Source organism: Ambystoma mexicanum, chromosome 11, assembly GCF_040938575.1.
Source record: "Ambystoma mexicanum isolate Mex_15411 chromosome 11, UKY_AmexF1_1, whole genome shotgun sequence".
Lineage (NCBI taxonomy): Eukaryota > Metazoa > Chordata > Amphibia > Caudata > Ambystomatidae > Ambystoma > Ambystoma mexicanum.
This window is the reverse complement of record NC_090934.1, coordinates 822,230,552-822,248,695: the sequence shown is the minus strand read 5'-3', so window position 1 is coordinate 822,248,695 and position 18,144 is coordinate 822,230,552. Positions and strand designations below refer to the sequence as shown.

Here is an 18,144-nt window from a genome sequence, read left to right as displayed (position 1 = left end):
CTTCCTTTGTCCCAGTAATCTGTCCTAGGGCCTCTAGCAAGTTGTTTTCTGAAACAAAGCTTACCTGAACATCCTGTAAAATTGGTAACTTTTCAGTAGCAGTACAGTGCAGTATATAGCATTCCTGTTGCGCACAGCATCTAGATCCAAAAATTGCTTACTCTACCCCAGAAATTAGAATTCACCCAGTCAAACAGAGGGATCTATAAAGAGCATGGCAAGTAGTTAACATAAGCTACTTCCCCCAAGTTCTCTTGGTGCACTCTGCTGCCCTCTTTTAACAGAAGAATGCAACTGCAGGTCTTGCTTCTCAGCAAGGTACCTAAATATAGAATCCTTAGTGCACTCTTGCTAAATCTGCTGGAATGTGTCTTCTATTGTGCCCAAGGTGGTTGTGTATTTGGGGACTCAGGGAAGCAAGGGAGCAGTCTAATGCACTGCAGTGCTAAGAGAGGCATGCCTTTTTCAGAAAAAAGTTCAGGTTTTCTGCCAATCAGAAAAAAATAGCAATGCAATCAGGCCAAAGGCAGAACACACATGCCAGTGAGTCTCTGTGGCGCAATTGGTTAGCGCGTTCGGCTGTTAACCGAAAAGACGCTGCTGTTTTGGGCACAAAGACACAGAGTGTTCCACTCAGTAAACCTGAGTCATTTCTCCCGTGTTCTCTGGGTTCAGCCTACTGTCCCCTTTTAACACAAGTGCGCAACTGTGGCTTTCTCCTCATAGCAAGTTATGCCTACACAGAGGGCATTTGGTGCACTGTTGATGGGCTCTGTCCTCTACTAAATCCCCTGTGTTTGTGGATTACGGGAGGTAGGGAAGTGCTTGATACCCTGATTTGCTGTTGGAAATAGAGCTATTTTAGAAATATTTTCAGGTTGCCTGGGGAGCATAAGCAAACAGCACACCAATCAGGCCCCAGTGTAAGCACTGCATGAGTCTCTGTGGCGCAATCGGTTAGCGCGTTCGGCTGTTAACCGAAAGGTTGGTGGTTCAAGCCCACCCAGGGACGGTGCATTTTGGCTCAAAAATTCAGCGTGACCAACTATGGACTTCTGTTTACCTCTCGCAGGTCTCGTCTGCTGACGTCCAAAAAATCCAATAAACTGCAAGCAATTCTTCTCGCTTGCTTTAGTTTTTCAAAACTTGCCATTCAATTCATAAACATCAAGACTTCATGGGAAGGGTTTGGCTGCAGCGTGTACTGATGCACAGAAGGAAGCTATCCTAGCCAGTCTACTTAAAGAAGCAATGAGGCTCTGCAGGTGCATGTACGTCTCCTACCTTTATTCTGTCATCAGACACACCAGGTGGATTGCCACAAGGACCTCGTGGCGCAATGGTAGCGCGTCTGACTCCAGATCAGAAGGTTTCGTGTTCAAATCACGTCGGGGGCATATTTGCTTTTCCCACTCTGAAATATAAAATTGCTCTTCAGTATCTCGTTATTTCAACCTGACTGCATCTTTGTGCTCTGGGCCTAGTTGTTCTGGCGTTTCGAATGTAAGCTTTGCAGCAGGGAAGTATCATATTGACAGACACCCATGAAGGACATGGTCAACCTTTAAAGCAGGCCAATCTCTATGTTTTACTGGATGCAGAAGAAGTATTTCCTCTTTACCATCTCTTCAAGTGGGCCTGACTGATGTGCTGTTTTGTGCACGCTACGTGGGCTTTGTAAAGCATACCTCTGCCATTTGCATGGCCTCCTAGCGCTGTCAATATTTTCGTGTAATCGCTGAATGCTGCACTGTCGTGGGAACTCTAGGTGTGACTAAAGGATATATGCTGGGGCCCCGAAAGGGGGTCTGCAGTCTAGTGGCAATGCCCATCACTTTGCAGTTTGGGTTTGTGAGTTCAGGTACCGGTCTGGTGTCGGAAACCTGTAAGCGCCCTCCCAATCAACTGTCGGTCCTGGATTGTGAGGATTTCCCCTTATACTGGTCTCAGTAGACACATTTCCATTTTACTTTTTCACTCCCGCATTGCCTATTTCTCTCTCTCTCATAGATACATTATAGACAAGAGAGACATTGTCAGCGAGAGGGCTTCACAGCAACTTCCCCCATTTCCCTAAGTGCATTGCAAGGGGCTCTGGGAGGCGTGCACATTTGTCTGAAACACAAAGATCCACTGGCAATAAAAAGCGTAGGTCCCTAGTTTGCATTTCTTAGAATTTGAGGTGACACTCAGAGTTGTCTCGGGCGTGACTGTACCTTTCATAGGAGATGTGCTAATCCCCAAACCCTCTTCCTTTGTCCCAGTAATCTGTCTTAGTGCCTCTAGCAAGTTGTTTTCTGAAACAAAGCTTACCTGAACATCCTGTAAAATTGGTAACTTTTCAGTAGCAGTACAGTGAAGTATATAGCATTCCTGTTGCGCACAGCATCTAGATCCAAAAATTGCTTACTCTACCCCAGAAATTAGAATTCACCCAGTCAAACAGAGGGATCTATAAAGAGCATGGCAAGTAGTTAACATAAGCTACTTCCCCCAAGTTCTCTTGGTGCACTCTGCTGCCCTCTTTTAACAGAAGAATGCAACTGCAGGTCTTGCTTCTCAGCAAGGTACCTACATATAGAAACCTTGGTGCACTCTTGCTAAATCTGCTGGAATGTGTCTTCTATTGTGCCCAAGGTGGTTGTGTATTTGGGGACTCAGGGAAGCAAGGGAGCAATCTAATGCACTGCAGTGCTACGAGAGGCATGCCTTTTTCAGAAAAAAGTTCAGGTTTTCTGCCAATCAGAAAAAAATAGCAATGCAATCAGGCCAAAGGCAGAACACACATGCCAGTGAGTCTCTGTGGCGCAATTGGTTAGCGCGTTCGGCTGTTAACCGAAAAGACGCTGCTGTTTTGGGCACAAAGACACAGAGTGTTCCACTCAGTAAACCTGAGTCATTTCTCCCGTGTTCTCTGGGTTCAGCCTACTGTCCCCTTTTAACACAAGTGCGCAACTGTGGCTTTCTCCTCATAGCAAGTTATGCCTACACAGAGGGCATTTGGTGCACTGTTGATGGGCTCTGTCCTCTACTAAATCCCCTGTGTTTGTGGATTACGGGAGGTAGGGAAGTACTTCATACCCGGATTTGCTGTGGGAAATAGAGCTATTTTAGAAATATTTTCAGGTTGCCTGGGGAGCATAAGCAAACAGCACACCAATCAGGCCCCAGTGTAGGCACTGCATGAGTCTCTGTGGCGCAATCGGTTAGCGCGTTCGGCTGTTAACCGAAAGGTTGGTGGTTCAAGCCCACCCAGGGACGATGCATTTTGGCTCAAAAATTCAGCATGACCAACTATGAACTTCTGTTTACCTCTCGCAGGTCTCGTCTGCTGACGTCCAAAAAATCCAATAAACTGCAAGCAATTCTTCTCGCTTGCTTTAGTTTTTCAAAACTTGCCATTCAATTCATAAACATCAAGACTTCATGGGAAGGGTTTGGCTGCAGCGTGTACTGATGCACAGAAGGAAGCTATCCTAGCCAGTCTACTTAAAGAAGCAATGAGGCTCTGCAGGTGCATGTACGTCTCCTACCTTTATTCTGTCATCAGACACACCAGGTGGATTGCCACAAGGACCTCGTGGCGCAATGGTAGCGCGTCTGACTCCAGATCAGAAGGTTGCGTGTTCAAATCACGTCGGGGTCATATTTGCTTTTCCCACTCTGAAATACAAAATTGCTCTTCAGTATCTCGTTATTTCAACCTGACTGCATCTTTGTGCTCTGGGCCTACTTGTTCTGGCGTTTCGAATGTAAGCTTTGCAGCAGGGAAGTATCATATTGACAGACACCCATGAAGGACATGGTCAACCTTTAAAGCAGGCCAATCTCTATGTTTTACTGGATGCAGCAGAAGTATTTCCTCTTTACCATCTCTTCAAGTGGGCCTGACTGATGTCCTGTGTTGTGCACGCTACGTGGGCTTTGTAAAGCATACCTCTGCCATTTGCATGGCCTCCTAGCGCTGTCAATATTTTCGTGTAATCGCTGAATGCTGCACTGTCCTGGGAACTCTAGGTGTGACTAAAGGATATATGCTGAGGCCCGAAAGGGGGTCGGCAGTCTAGTGGCAATGCCCATCAGTTTGCAGTTTGGGTTTGTGAGTTCAGGTACCGGTCTGGTGTCAGAAAACTGTAAGCGCCCTCCCAATCAACTGTCGGTCCTGGATTGTGAGGATTTCCCCTTATACTGGTCTCAGTAGACACATTTCCATTTTACTTTTTCACTCTCGCATTGCCTATTTCTCTCTCTCTCATAGATACATTATAGACAAGAGAGACATTGTCAGCGAGAGGGTTGCACATCACCTTCCCCCATTTCCCTAAGTGCATTGCATGGGGCTCTGGGAGGCGTGCACATTTGTCTGAAACACAAAGATCCACTGGCAATAAAAGGCGTAGGACCCCAGTTCGCATTTCTTAGAATTTGAGGAGGCACTCAGAGTTGTCTCGGGCGTGACTGTACCTTTCATAGGAGATGTGCTAATCCCCAAACCCTCTTCCTTTGTCCCAGTAATCTGTCCTAGGGCCTCTAGCAAGTTGTTTTCTGAAACAAAGCTTACCTGAACATCCTGTAAAATTGGTAACTTTTCAGTAGCAGTACAGTGCAGTATATAGCATTCCTGTTGCGCACAGCATCTAGATCCAAAAATTGCTTACTCTACCCCAGAAATTAGAATTCACCCAGTCAAACAGAGGGATCTATAAAGAGCATGGCAAGTAGTTAACATAAGCTACTTCCCCCAAGTTCTCTTGGTGCACTCTGCTGCCCTCTTTTAACAGAAGAATGCAACTGCAGGTCTTGCTTCTCAGCAAGGTACCTACATATAGAAACCTTGGTGCACTCTTGCTAAATCTGCTGGAATGTGTCTTCTATTGTGCCCAAGGTGGTTGTGTATTTGGGGACTCAGGGAAGCAAGGGAGCAGTCTAATGCACTGCAGTGCTAAAAGAGGCATGCCTTTTTCAGAAAAAAGTTCAGGTTTTCTGCCAATCAGAAAAAAATAGCAATGCAATCAGGCCAAAGGCAGAACACACATGCCAGTGAGTCTCTGTGGCACAATTGGTTAGCGCGTTCGGCTGTTAACCGAAAAGACGCTGCTGTTTTTGGCACAAAGACACAGAGTGTTCCACTCAGTAAACCTGAGTCATTTCTCCCGTGTTCTCTGGGTTCAGCCTACTGTCCCCTTTTAACACAAGTGCGCAACTGTGGCTTTCTCCTCATAGCAAGTTATGCCTACACAGAGGACATTTGGTGCACTGTTGATGGGCTCTGTCCTCTACTAAATCCCCTGTGTTTGTGGATTAGGGGAGGTAGGGAAGTGCTTGATACCCTGATTTGCTGTGGGAAATAGAGCTATTTTAGAAATATTTTCAGGTTGCCTGGGAAGCATAAGCAAACAGCACACCAATCAGGCCCCAGTGTAAGCACTGCATGAGTCTCTGTGGCGCAATCGGTTAGCGCGTTCGGCTGTTAACCGAAAGGTTGGTGGTTCAAGCCCACCCAGGGACGATGCATTTTGGCTCAAAAATTCAGCATGACCAACTATGAACTTCTGTTTACCTCTCGCAGGTCTCGTCTGCTGACGTCCAAAAAATCCAATAAACTGCAAGCAATTCTTCTCGCTTGCTTTAGTTTTTCAAAACTTGCCATTCAATTCATAAACATCAAGACTTCATGGGAAGGGTTTGGCTGCAGCGTGTACTGATGCACAGAAGGAAGCTATCCTAGCCAGTCTACTTAAAGAAGCAATGAGGCTCTGCAGGTCCATGTACGTCTCCTACCTTTATTCTGTCATCAGACACACCAGGTGGACTGTCACAAGGACCTCGTGGCGCAATGGTAGCACGTCTGACTCCAGGTCAGAAGGTTGCGTGTTCAAATCACGTCGGGGTCATATTTGCTTTTCCCACTCTGAAATACAAAATTGCTCTTCAGTATCTCGTTTTTCAACCTGACTGCATCTTTGTGCTCTGGGCCTAGTTGTTCTGGCGTTTCGAATGTAAGCTTTGCAGCAGGGAAGTATCATATTGACAGACACCCATGAAGGACATGGTCAACCTTTAAAGCAGGCCAATCTCTATGTTTTACTGGATGCAGCAGAAGTATTTACTCTTTACCATCTCTTCAAGTGGGCCTGACTGATGTGCTGTTTTGTGCACGCTACGTGGGCTTTGTAAAGCATACCTCTGCCATTTGCATGGCCTCCTAGCGCTGTCAATATTTTCGTGTAATCGCTGAATGCTGCACTGTCCTGGGAACTCTAGGTTCGACTAAAGGATATATGCTGGGGCCCCGAAAGGGGGTCGGCAGTCTAGTGGCAATGGGCATCACTTTGCAGTTTGGGTTTGTGAGTTCAGGTACCGGTCTGGTGTCGGAAACCTGTAAGCGCCCTCCCAATCAACTGTCGGTCCTGGATTGTGAGGATTTCCCCTTATACTGGTCTCAGTAGACACATTTCCATTTTACTTTTTCACTCTCGCATTGCCTATTTCTCTCTCTCTCATAGATACATTATAGACAAGAGAGACATTGTCAGCGAGAGGGCTTCACAGCACCTTCCCCCATTTCCCTAAGTGCATTGCAAGGGGCTCTGGGAGGCGTGCACATTTGTCTGAAACACAAAGATCCACTGGCAATAAAAAGCGTAGGTCCCTAGTTTGCATTTCTTAGAATTTGAGGTGACACTCAGAGTTGTCTCGGGCGTGACTGTACCTTTCATAGGAGATGTGCTAATCCCCAAACCCTCTTCCTTTGTCCCAGTAATCTGTCTTAGTGCCTCTAGCAAGTTGTTTTCTGAAACAAAGCTTACCTGAACATCCTGTAAAATTGGTAACTTTTCAGTAGCAGTACAGTGCAGTATATAGCATTCCTGTTGCGCACAGCATCTAGATCCAAAAATTGCTTAATCTACCCCAGAAATTAGAATTCACCCAGTCAAACAGAGGGATCTATAAAGAGCATGGCAAGTAGTTAACATAAGCTACTTCCCCCAAGTTCTCTTGGTGCACTCTGCTGCCCTCTTTTAACAGAAGAATGCAACTGCAGGTCTTGCTTCTCAGCAAGGTACCTACATATAGAATCCTTGGTGCACTCTTGCTAAATCTGCTGGAATGTGTCTTCTATTGTGCCCAAGGTGGTTGTGTATTTGGGGACTCAGGGAAGCAAGGGAGCAGTCTAATGCACTGCAGTGCTAAGAGAGGCATGCCTTTTTCAGAAAAAAGTTCAGGTTTTCTGCCAATCAGAAAAAAATAGCAATGCAATCAGGCCAAAGGCAGAACACACATGCCAGTGAGTCTCTGTGGCGCAATTGGTAAGCGCGTTCGGCTGTTAACCGAAAAGACGCTGCTGTTTTTGGCACAAACACACAGAGTGTTCCACTCAGTAAACCTGAGTCATTTCTCCCGTGTTCTCTGGGTTCAGCCTACTGTCCCCTTTTAACACAAGTGCGCAACTGTGGCTTTCTCCTCATAGCAAGTTATGCCTATACAGAGGACATTTGGTGCACTGTTGATGGGCTCTGTCCTCTACTAAATCCCCTGTGTTTGTGGATTAGGGGAGGTAGGGAAGTGCTTGATACCCTGATTTGCTGTGGGAAATAGAGCTATTTTAGAAATATTTTCAGGTTGCCTGGGAAGCATAAGCAAACAGCACACCAATCAGGCCCCTGTGTAAGAACTGCATGAGTCTCTGTGGAGCAATCGGTTAGCGCGTTCGGCTGTTAACCGAAAGGTTGGTGGTTCAAGCCCACCCAGGGACGGTGCATTTTGGCTCAAAAATTCAGCGTGACCAACTATGGACTTCTGTTTACCTCTCGCAGGTCTCGTCTGCTGACGTCCAAAAAATCCAATAAACTGCAAGCAATTCTTCTCGCTTGCTTTAGTTTTTCAAAACTTGCCATTCAATTCATAAACATCAAGACTTCATGGGAAGGGTTTGGCTGCAGCGTGTACTGATGCACAGAAGGAAGCTATCCTAGCCAGTCTACTTAAAGAAGCAATGAGGCTCTGCAGGTGCATGTACGTCTCCTACCTTTATTCTGTCATCAGACTACCCAGGTGGACTGCCACAAGGACCTCGTGGCGCAATGGTAGCGCGTCTGACTCCAGCTCAGAAGGTTTCGTGTTCAAATCACGTCGGGGGCATATTTGCTTTTCCCACTCTGAAATACAAAATTGCTCTTCAGTATCTCGTTATTTCAACCTGACTGCATCTTTGTGCTCTGGGCCTAGTTGTTCTGGCGTTTCGAATGTAAGCTTTGCAGCAGGGAAGTATCATATTGACAGACACCCGTGAAGGACATGGTCAACCTTTAAAGCAGGACAATCTCTATGTTTTACTGGATGCAGCAGAAGTATTTCCTCCTTACCATCTCTTCAAGTGGGCCTGACTGATGTGCTGTTTTGTGCACGCTACGTGGGCTTTGTAAAGCATACCTCTGCCATTTGCATGGCCTCCTAGCGCTGTCAATATTTTCGTGTAATCGCTGAATGCTGCACTGTCCTGGGAACTCTAGGTGTGACTAAAGGATATATGCTGGGGCCCCGAAAGGGGGTCGGCAGTCTAGTGGCAATGCCCATCACTTTGCAGTTTGGGTTTGTGAGTTCAGGTACCGGTCTGGTGTCGGAAACCTGTAAGCACCCTCCCAATCAACTGTCGGTCCTGGATTGTGAGGATTTCCCCTTATACTGGTCTCAGTAGACACATTTCCATTTTACTTTTTCACTCTCGCATTGCCTATTTCTCTCTCTCTCATAGATACATTATAGACAAGAGAGACATTGTCAGCGAGAGGGTTGCACAGCACCTTCCCCCATTTCCCTAAGTGCATTGCAAGGGGCTCTGGGAGGCGTGCACATTTGTCTGAAACACAAAGATCCACTGGCAATAAAAAGCGTAGGACCCCAGTTCGCATTTCTTAGAATTTGAGGAGGCACTCAGAGTTGTCTCGGGCGTGACTGTACCTTTCATAGGAGATGTGCTAATCCCCAAACCCTCTTCCTTTGTCCCAGTAATCTGTCCTAGGGCCTCTAGCAAGTTGTTTTCTGAAACAAAGCTTACCTGAACATCCTGTAAAATTGGTAACTTTTCAGTAGCAGTACAGTGCAGTATATAGCATTCCTGTTGCGCACAGCATCTAGATCCAAAAATTGCTTACTCTACCCCAGAAATTAGAATTCACCCAGTCAAATAGAGGGATCTATAAAGATCATGGCAAGTAGTTAACATAAGCTACTTCCCCCAAGTTCTCTTGGTGCACTCTTCTGCCCTCTTTTAACAGAAGAATGCAACTGCAGGTCTTGCTTCTCAGCAAGGTACCTACATATAGAAACCTTGGTGCACTCTTGCTAAATCTGCTGGAATGTGTCTTCTATTGTGCCCAAGGTGGTTGTGTATTTGGGGACTCAGGGAAGCAAGGGAGCAGTCTAATGCACTGCAGTGCTAAGAGAGGCATGCCTTTTTCAGAAAAAAGTTCAGGTTTTCTGCCAATCAGAAAAAAATAGCAATGCAATCAGGCCAAAGGCAGAACACACATGCCAGTGAGTCTCTGTGGCACAATTGGTTAGCGCGTTCGGCTGTTAACCGAAAAGACGCTGCTGTTTTTGGCACAAAGACACAGAGTGTTCCACTCAGTAAACCTGAGTCATTTCTCCCGTGTTCTCTGGGTTCAGCCTACTGTCCCCTTTTAACACAAGTGCGCAACTGTGGCTTTCTCCTCATAGCAAGTTATGCCTACACAGAGGACATTTGGTGCACTGTTGATGGGCTCTGTCCTCTACTAAATCCCCTGTGTTTGTGGATTAGGGGAGGTAGGGAAGTGCTTGATACCCTGATTTGCTGTGGGAAATAGAGCTATTTTAGAAATATTTTCAGGTTGCCTGGGAAGCATAAGCAAACAGCACACCAATCAGGCCCCAGTGTAAGCACTGCAGGAGTCTCTGTGGCGCAATCGGTTAGCGCGTTCGGCTGTTAACCGAAAAGTTGGTGGTTCAAGCCCACCCAGGGACGATGCATTTTGGCTAAAAAATTCAGCATGACCAACTATGAACTTCTGGTTACCTCTCGCAGGTCTCGTCTGCTGACGTCCAAAAAATCCAATAAACTGCAAGCAATTCTTCTCGCTTGCTTTAGTTTTTCAAAACTTGCCATTCAATTCATAAACATCAAGACTTCATGGGAAGGGTTTGGCTGCAGCATGTACTGATGCACAGAAGGAAGCTATCCTAGCCAGTCTACTTAAAGAAGCAATGAGGCTCTGCAGGTGCATGTACGTCTCCTACCTTTATTCTGTCATCAGACACACCAGGTGGACTGCCACAAGGACCTCGTGGCGCAATGGTAGCACGTCTGACTCCAGGTCAGAAGGTTGCGTGTTCAAATCACGTCGGGGTCATATTTGCTTTTCCCACTCTGAAATATAAAATTGCTCTTCAGTATCTCGTTATTTCAACCTGACTGCATCTTTGTGCTCTGGGCCTAGTTGTTCTGGCGTTTGGAATGTAAGCTTTGCAGCAGGGAAGTATCATATTGACAGACACCCATGAAGGACATGGTCAACCTTTAAAGCAGGCCAATCTCTATGTTTTACTGGATGCAGCAGAAGTATTTCCTCTTTACCATCTCTTCAAGTGGGCCTGACTGATGTGCTGTTTTGTGCACGCTACGTGGGCTTTGTAAAGCATACCTCTGCCATTTGCATGGCCTCCTAGCGCTGTCAATATTTTCGTGTAATCGCTGAATGCTGCACTGTCCTGGGAACTCTAGGTGTGACTAAAGGATATATGCTGAGGCCCGAAAGGGGGTCGGCAGTCTAGTGGCAATGCCCATCAGTTTGCAGTTTGGGTTTGTGAGTTCAGGTACCGGTCTGGTGTCAGAAAACTGTAAGCGCCCTCCCAATCAACTGTCGGTCCTGGATTGTGAGGATTTCCCCTTATACTGGTCTCAGTAGACACATTTCCATTTTACCTTTTCACTCTCGCATTGCCTATTTCTCTCTCTCTCATAGATACATTATAGACAAGAGAGACATTGTCAGCGAGAGGGTTGCACTGCACCTTCCCCCATTTCCCTAAGTGCATTGCAAGGGGCTCTGGGAGGCGTGCACATTTGTCTGAAACACAAAGATCCACTGGCAATAAAAAGCGTAGGACCCCAGTTCGCATTTCTTAGAATTTGAGGAGGCACACAGAGTTGTCTCGGGCGTGACTGTACCTTTCATAGGAGATGTGCTAATCCCCAAACCCTCTTCCTTTGTCTGTCTTAGTGCCTCTAGCAAGTTGTTTTCTGAAACAAAGCTTACCTGAACATCCTGTAAAATTGGTAACTTTTCAGTAGCAGTACAGTGCAGTATATAGCATTCCTGTTGCGCACAGCATCTAGATCCAAAAATTGCTTACTCTACCCCAGAAATTAGAATTCACCCAGTCAAACAGAGGGATCTATAAAGATCATGGCAAGTAGTTAACATAAGCTACTTCCCCCAAGTTCTCTTGGTGCACTCTGCTGCCCTCTTTTAACAGAAGAATGCAACTGCAGGTCTTGCTTCTCAGCAAGGTACCTACATATAGAAACCTTGGTGCACTCTTGCTAAATCTGCTGGAATGTGTCTTCTATTGTGCCCAAGGTGGTTGTGTATTTGGGGACTCAGGGAAGCAAGGGAGCAGTCTAATGCACTGCAGTGCTAAGAGAGGCATGCCTTTTTCAGAAAAAAAGTTCAGGTTTTCTGCCAATCAGAAAAAAATAGCAATGCAATCAGGCCAAAGGCAGAACACACATGCCAGTGAGTCTCTGTGGCACAATTGGTTAGCGCGTTCGGCTGTTAACCGAAAAGACGCTGCTGTTTTTGGCACAAAGACACAGTGTTCCACTCAGTAAACCTGAGTCATTTCTCCCGTGTTCTCTGCGTTCAGCCTACTGTCCCCTTTTAACACAAGTGCGCAACTGTGGCTTTCTCCTCATAGCAAGTTATGCCTACACAGAGGACATTTGGTGCACTGTTGATGGGCTCTGTCCTCTACTAAATCCCCTGTGTTTGTGGATTAGGGGCGGTAGGGAAGTGCTTGATACCCTGATTTTCTGTGGGAAATAGAGCTATTTTAGAAATATTTTCAGGTTCCCTGGGAAGCATAAGCAAACAGCACACCAATCAGGCCCCAGTGTAAGCACTGCATGAGTCTCTGTGGCGCAATCGGTTAGCGCGTTCGGCTGTTAAACGAAAGGTTGGTAGTTCAAGCCCACCCAGGCACGATGCATTTTGGCTCAAAAATTCAGCATGACCAACTATGAACTTCTGTTTACCTCTCGCAGGTCTCGTCTGCTGACGTCCAAAAAATCCAATAAACTGTAAGCAATTCTTCTCGCTTGCTTTAGTTTTTCAAAACTTGCCATTCAATTCATAAACATCAAGACTTCATGGGAAGGGTTTGGCTGCAGCGTGCACTGATGCACAGAAGGAAGCTATCCTAGCCAGTCTACTTAAAGAAGCAATGAGGCTCTGCAGGTGCATGTACGTCTCCTACCTTTATTCTGTCATCAGACACACCAGGTGGATTGCCACAAGGACCTCGTGGCGCAATGGTAGCGCGTCTGACTCCAGATCAGAAGGTTGTGTGTTCAAATCACGTCGGGGTCATACTTCCTTTTCCCACTCTGAAATACAAAATTGCTCTTCAGTATCTCGTTATTTCAACCTGACTGCATCTTTGTGCTCTGGGCCTAGTTGTTCTGGCGTTTCGAATGTAAGCTTTGCAGCAGGGAAGTATCATATTGACAGACACCCATGAAGGACATGGTCAACCTTTAAAGCAGGCCAATCTCTATGTTTTACTGGATGCAGCAGAAGTATTTCCTCTTTACCATCTCTTCAAGTGGGCCTGACTGATGTGCTGTTTTGTGCACGCTACGTGGGCTTTGTAAAGCATACCTCTGCCATTTGCATGGCCTCCTAGCGCTGTCAATATTTTCGTGTAATCGCTGAATGCTGCACTGTCCTGGGAAATCTAGGTGTGACTAAAGGATATATGCTGGGGCCCCGAAAGGGGGTCGGCAGTCTAGTGGCAATGCCCATCACTTTGCAGTTTGGGTTTGTGAGTTCAGGTACCGGTCTGGTGTCGGAAACCTGTAAGCGCCCTCCAATCAACTGTCGGTCCTGGATTGTGAGGATTTCCCCTTATACTGGTCTCAGTAGACACATTTCCATTTTACTTTTTCACTCTCGCATTGCCTATTTCTCTCTCTCTCATAGATACATTATAGACAAGAGAGACATTGTCAGCGAGAGGGTTGCACAGCACCTTCCCCCATTTCCCTAAGTGCATTGCAAGGGGCTCTGGGAGGCGTGCACATTTGTCTGAAACACAAAGATCCACTGGCAATAAAAAGCGTAGGACCCCAGTTCGCATTTCTTAGAATTTGAGGAGGCACACAGAGTTGTCTCGGGCGTGACTGTACCTTTCATAGGAGATGTGCTAATCCCCAAACCCTCTTCCTTTGTCCCAGTAATCTGTCTTAGTGCCTCTAGCAAGTTGTTTTCTGAAACAAAGCTTACCTGAACATCCTGTAAAATTGGTAACTTTTCAGTAGCAGTACAGTGCAGTATATAGCATTCCTGTTGCGCACAGCATCTAGATCCAAAAATTGCTTACTCTACCCCAGAAATTAGAATTCACCCAGTCAAACAGAGGGATCTATAAAGATCATGGCAAGTAGTTAACATAAGCTACTTCCCCCAAGTTCTCTTGGTGCACTCTGCTGCCCTCTTTTAACAGAAGAATGCAACTGCAGGTCTTGCTTCTCAGCAAGGTACCTACATATAGAAACCTTGGTGCACTCTTGCTAAATCTGCTGGAATGTGTCTTCTATTGTGCCCAAGGTGGTTGTGTATTTGGGGACTCAGGGAAGCAAGGGAGCAGTCTAATGCACTGCAGTGCTAAGAGAGGCATGCCTTTTTCATAAAAAAAGTTCAGGTTTTCTGCCAATCAGAAAAAAATAGCAATGCAATCAGGCCAAAGGCAGAACACACATGCCAGTGAGTCTCTGTGGCACAATTGGTTAGCGCGTTCGGCTGTTAACCGAAAAGACGCTGCTGTTTTTGGCACAAAGACACAGTGTTCCACTCAGTAAACCTGAGTCATTTCTCCCGTGTTCTCTGCGTTCAGCCTACTGTCCCCTTTTAACACAAGTGCGCAACTGTGGCTTTCTCCTCATAGCAAGTTATGCCTACACAGAGGACATTTGGTGCACTGTTGATGGGCTCTGTCCTCTACTAAATCCCCTGTGTTTGTGGATTAGGGGCGGTAGGGAAGTGCTTGATACCCTGATTTTCTGTGGGAAATAGAGCTATTTTAGAAATATTTTCAGGTTCCCTGGGAAGCATAAGCAAACAGCACACCAATCAGGCCCCAGTGTAAGCACTGCATCAGTCTCTGTGGCGCAATCGGTTAGCACGTTCGGCTGTTAACCGAAAGGTTGGTAGTTCAAGCCCACCCAGGCACGATGCATTTTGGCTCAAAAATTCAGCATGACCAACTATGAACTTCTGTTTACCTCTCGCAGGTCTCGTCTGCTGACGTCCAAAAAATCCAATAAACTGTAAGCAATTCTTCTCGCTTGCTTTAGTTTTTCAAAACTTGCCATTCAATTCATAAACATCAAGACTTCATGGGAAGGGTTTGGCTGCAGCGTGCACTGATGCACAGAAGGAAGCTATCCTAGCCAGTCTACTTAAAGAAGCAATGAGGCTCTGCAGGTGCATGTACGTCTCCTACCTTTATTCTGTCATCAGACACACCAGGTGGATTGCCACAAGGACCTCGTGGCGCAATGGTAGCGCGTCTGACTCCAGATCAGAAGGTTGTGTGTTCAAATCACGTCGGGGTCATACTTCCTTTTCCCACTCTGAAATACAAAATTGCTCTTCAGTATCTCGTTATTTCAACCTGACTGCATCTTTGTGCTCTGGGCCTAGTTGTTCTGGCGTTTCGAATGTAAGCTTTGCAGCAGGGAAGTATCATATTGACAGACACCCATGAAGGACATGGTCAACCTTTAAAGCAGGCCAATCTCTATGTTTTACTGGATGCAGCAGAAGTATTTCCTCTTTACCATCTCTTCAAGTGGGCCTGACTGATGTGCTGTTTTGTGCACGCTACGTGGGCTTTGTAAAGCATACCTCTGCCATTTGCATGGCCTCCTAGCGCTGTCAATATTTTCGTGTAATCGCTGAATGCTGCACTGTCCTGGGAAATCTAGGTGTGACTAAAGGATATATGCTGGGGCCCCGAAAGGGGGTCGGCAGTCTAGTGGCAATGCCCATCACTTTGCAGTTTGGGTTTGTGAGTTCAGGTACCGGTCTGGTGTCGGAAACCTGTAAGCGCCCTCCAATCAACTGTCGGTCCTGGATTGTGAGGATTTCCCCTTATACTGGTCTCAGTAGACACATTTCCATTTTACTTTTTCACTCTCGCATTGCCTATTTCTCTCTCTCTCATAGATACATTATAGACAAGAGAGACATTGTCAGCGAGAGGGCTTCACAGCACCTTCCCGCCTTTCCCTAAGTGCATTGCAAGGGGCTCTGGGAGGCGTGCACATTTGTCTGAAACACAAAGATCCACTGGCAATAAAAGGCGTAGGACCCCAGTTCTCATTTCTTAGAATTTGAGGAGGCACTCAGAGTTGTCTCGGGTGTGACTGTACCTTTCATAGGAGATGTGCTAATCCCCAAACCCTCTTCCTTTGTCCCAGTAATCTGTCCTAGGGCCTCTAGCAAGTTGTTTTCTGAAACAACGCTTACCTGAACATCCTATAAAATTGGTAACTTTTCAGTAGCAGTACAGTGCAGTATATAGCATTCCTGTTGCGCACAGCATCTAGATCCAAAAATTGCTTACTCTACCCCAGAAATTAGAATTCACCCAGTCAAACAGAGGGATCTATAAAGATCATGGCAAGTAGTTAACATAAGCTACTTCCCCCAAGTTCTCTTGGTGCACTCTGCTGCCCTCTTTTAACAGAAGAATGCAACTGCAGGTCTTGCTTCTCAGCAAGGTACCTACATATAGAAACCTTGATGCACTCTTGCTAAATCTGCTGGAATGTGTCTTTTATTGTGCCCAAGGTGGTTGTGTATTTGGGGACTCAGGGAAGCAAGGGAGCAGTCTAATGCACTGCAGTGCTAAGAGAGGCATGCCTTTTTCAGAAAAAAGTTCAGGTTTTCTGCCAATCAGAAAAAAATAGCAATGCAATCAGGCCAAAGGCAGAACACACATGCCAGTGAGTCTCTGTGGCACAATTGGTTAGCGCGTTCGGCTGTTAACCGAAAAGACGCTGCTGTTTTTGGCACAAAGACACAGTGTTCCACTCAGTAAACCTGAGTCATTTCTCCCGTGTTCTCTGGGTTCAGCCTACTGTCCCCTTTTAACACAAGTGCGCAACTGTGGCTTTCTCCTCATAGCAAGTTATGCCTACAGAGAGGACATTTGGTGCACTGTTGATGGGCTCTGTCCTCCACTAAATCCCCTGTGTTTGTGGATTAGGGGAGGTAGGGAAGTGCTTGATACCCTGATTTGCTGTGGGAAATAGAGCTATTTTAGAAATATTTTCAGGTTGCCTGGGAAGCATAAGCAAACAGCACACCAATCAGGCCCCAGTGTAAGCACTGCATGAGTCTCTGTGGCGCAATCAGTTAGCGCGTTCGGCTGTTAACCGAAAGGATAGTGGTTCAAGCCCACCCAGGGACGATGCATTTTGGCTCAAAAATTCAGCATGACCAACTATGAACTTCTGTTTACCTCTCGCAGGTCTCGTCTGCTGACGTCCAAAAAATCCAATAAACTGTAAGCAATTCTTCTCGCTTGCTTTAGTTTTTCAAAACTCGCCATTTAATTCATAAACATCAAGACTTCATGGGAAGGGTTTGGCTGCAGCGTGTACTGATGCACAGAAGGAAGCTATCCTAGCCAGTCTACCTAAAGAAGCAATGAGGCTCTGCAGGTGCATGTACGTCTCCTACCTTTATTCTGTCATCAGACACACCAGGTGGATTGCCACAAGGACCTTGTGGCGCAATGGTAGCGCGTCTGACTCCAGATCAGAAGGTTTCGTGTTCAAATCACGTCGGGGTCATACTTCCTTTTCCCACTCTGAAATACAAAATTGCTCTTCAGTATCTCGTTATTTCAACCTGACTGCATCTTTGTGCTCTGGGCCTAGTTGTTCTGGCGTTTCGAATGTAAGCTTTGCAGCAGGGAAGTATCATATTGACAGACACCCATGAAGGACATGGTCAACCTTTAAAGCAGGCCAATCTCTATGTTTTACTGGATGCAGCAGAAGTATTTCCTCTTTACCATCTCTTCAAGTGGGCCTGACTGATGTGCTGTTTTGTGCACGCTACGTGGGCTTTGTAAAGCATACCTCTGCCATTTGCATGGCCTCCTAGCGCTGTCAATATTTTCGTGTAATCGCTGAATGCTGCACTGTCCTGGGAACTCTAGGTGTGACTAAAGGATATATGTTGGGGCCCCGAAAGGGGGTCGGCAGTCTAGTGGCAATGGGCATCACTTTGCAGTTTGGGTTTGTGAGTTCAGGTACCGGTCTGGTGTCAGAAACCTGTAAGCGCCCTCCCAATCAACTGTCGGTCCTGGATTGTGAGGATTTCCCCTTATACTGGTCTCAGTAGACACATTTCCATTTTACTTTTTCACTCTCGCATTGCCTATTTCTCTCTCTCTCATAGTTACATTATAGACAAGAGAGACATTGTCAGCGAGAGGGCTTCACAGCACCTTCCCCCCTTTCCCTAAGTGCATTGCAAGGGGCTCTGGGAGGCGTGCACATTTGTCTGAAACACAAAGATCCACTGGCAATAAAAAGTGTAGGTCCCTAGTTTGCATTTCTTAGAATTTGAGGTGACACTCAGAGTTGTCTCGGGCGTGACTGTACCTTTCATAGGAGATGTGCTAATCCCCAAACCCTCTTCCTTTGTCCCAGTAATCTGTCTTACTGCCTCTAGCAAGTTGTTTTCTGAAACAAAGCTTACCTGAACATCCTGTAAAATTGGTAACTTTTCAGTAGCAGTACAGTGCAGTATATAGCATTCCTGTTGCGCACAGCATCTAGATCCAAAAATTGCTTACTCTACCCCA

General features: G+C 46.2%; 11 non-coding genes across 11 annotated transcripts; all 11 read left to right on the top strand.

Moving 5' to 3' along the window:
- Positions 1 to 938: 938 nt before the first annotated feature.
- TRNAN-GUU (transfer RNA asparagine (anticodon GUU)) lies at positions 939 to 1,012 on the top strand. Its single transcript has one exon. It is a non-coding gene; the product is annotated as a tRNA-Asn (tRNA).
- A 313-nt stretch (positions 1,013 to 1,325) lies between these two features.
- Positions 1,326 to 1,397, top strand: TRNAW-CCA (transfer RNA tryptophan (anticodon CCA)). The gene has a single exon. It is a non-coding gene; the product is annotated as a tRNA-Trp (tRNA).
- A 1,790-nt stretch (positions 1,398 to 3,187) lies between these two features.
- On the top strand, positions 3,188 to 3,261 carry TRNAN-GUU (transfer RNA asparagine (anticodon GUU)). Its single transcript has one exon. It is a non-coding gene; the product is annotated as a tRNA-Asn (tRNA).
- A 313-nt stretch (positions 3,262 to 3,574) lies between these two features.
- On the top strand, positions 3,575 to 3,646 carry TRNAW-CCA (transfer RNA tryptophan (anticodon CCA)). Its single transcript has one exon. It is a non-coding gene; the product is annotated as a tRNA-Trp (tRNA).
- Positions 3,647 to 5,435: 1,789 nt separating this feature from the next.
- On the top strand, positions 5,436 to 5,509 carry TRNAN-GUU (transfer RNA asparagine (anticodon GUU)). The gene has a single exon. It is a non-coding gene; the product is annotated as a tRNA-Asn (tRNA).
- Positions 5,510 to 5,822: 313 nt separating this feature from the next.
- On the top strand, positions 5,823 to 5,894 carry TRNAW-CCA (transfer RNA tryptophan (anticodon CCA)). The gene has a single exon. It is a non-coding gene; the product is annotated as a tRNA-Trp (tRNA).
- Positions 5,895 to 9,932: 4,038 nt separating this feature from the next.
- Positions 9,933 to 10,006, top strand: TRNAN-GUU (transfer RNA asparagine (anticodon GUU)). Its single transcript has one exon. It is a non-coding gene; the product is annotated as a tRNA-Asn (tRNA).
- A 313-nt stretch (positions 10,007 to 10,319) lies between these two features.
- TRNAW-CCA (transfer RNA tryptophan (anticodon CCA)) lies at positions 10,320 to 10,391 on the top strand. The gene has a single exon. It is a non-coding gene; the product is annotated as a tRNA-Trp (tRNA).
- Positions 10,392 to 12,557: 2,166 nt separating this feature from the next.
- On the top strand, positions 12,558 to 12,629 carry TRNAW-CCA (transfer RNA tryptophan (anticodon CCA)). The gene has a single exon. It is a non-coding gene; the product is annotated as a tRNA-Trp (tRNA).
- Positions 12,630 to 14,804: 2,175 nt separating this feature from the next.
- On the top strand, positions 14,805 to 14,876 carry TRNAW-CCA (transfer RNA tryptophan (anticodon CCA)). Its single transcript has one exon. It is a non-coding gene; the product is annotated as a tRNA-Trp (tRNA).
- Positions 14,877 to 17,050: 2,174 nt separating this feature from the next.
- Positions 17,051 to 17,122, top strand: TRNAW-CCA (transfer RNA tryptophan (anticodon CCA)). Its single transcript has one exon. It is a non-coding gene; the product is annotated as a tRNA-Trp (tRNA).
- The last annotated feature ends 1,022 nt before the right edge of the window (positions 17,123 to 18,144 follow it).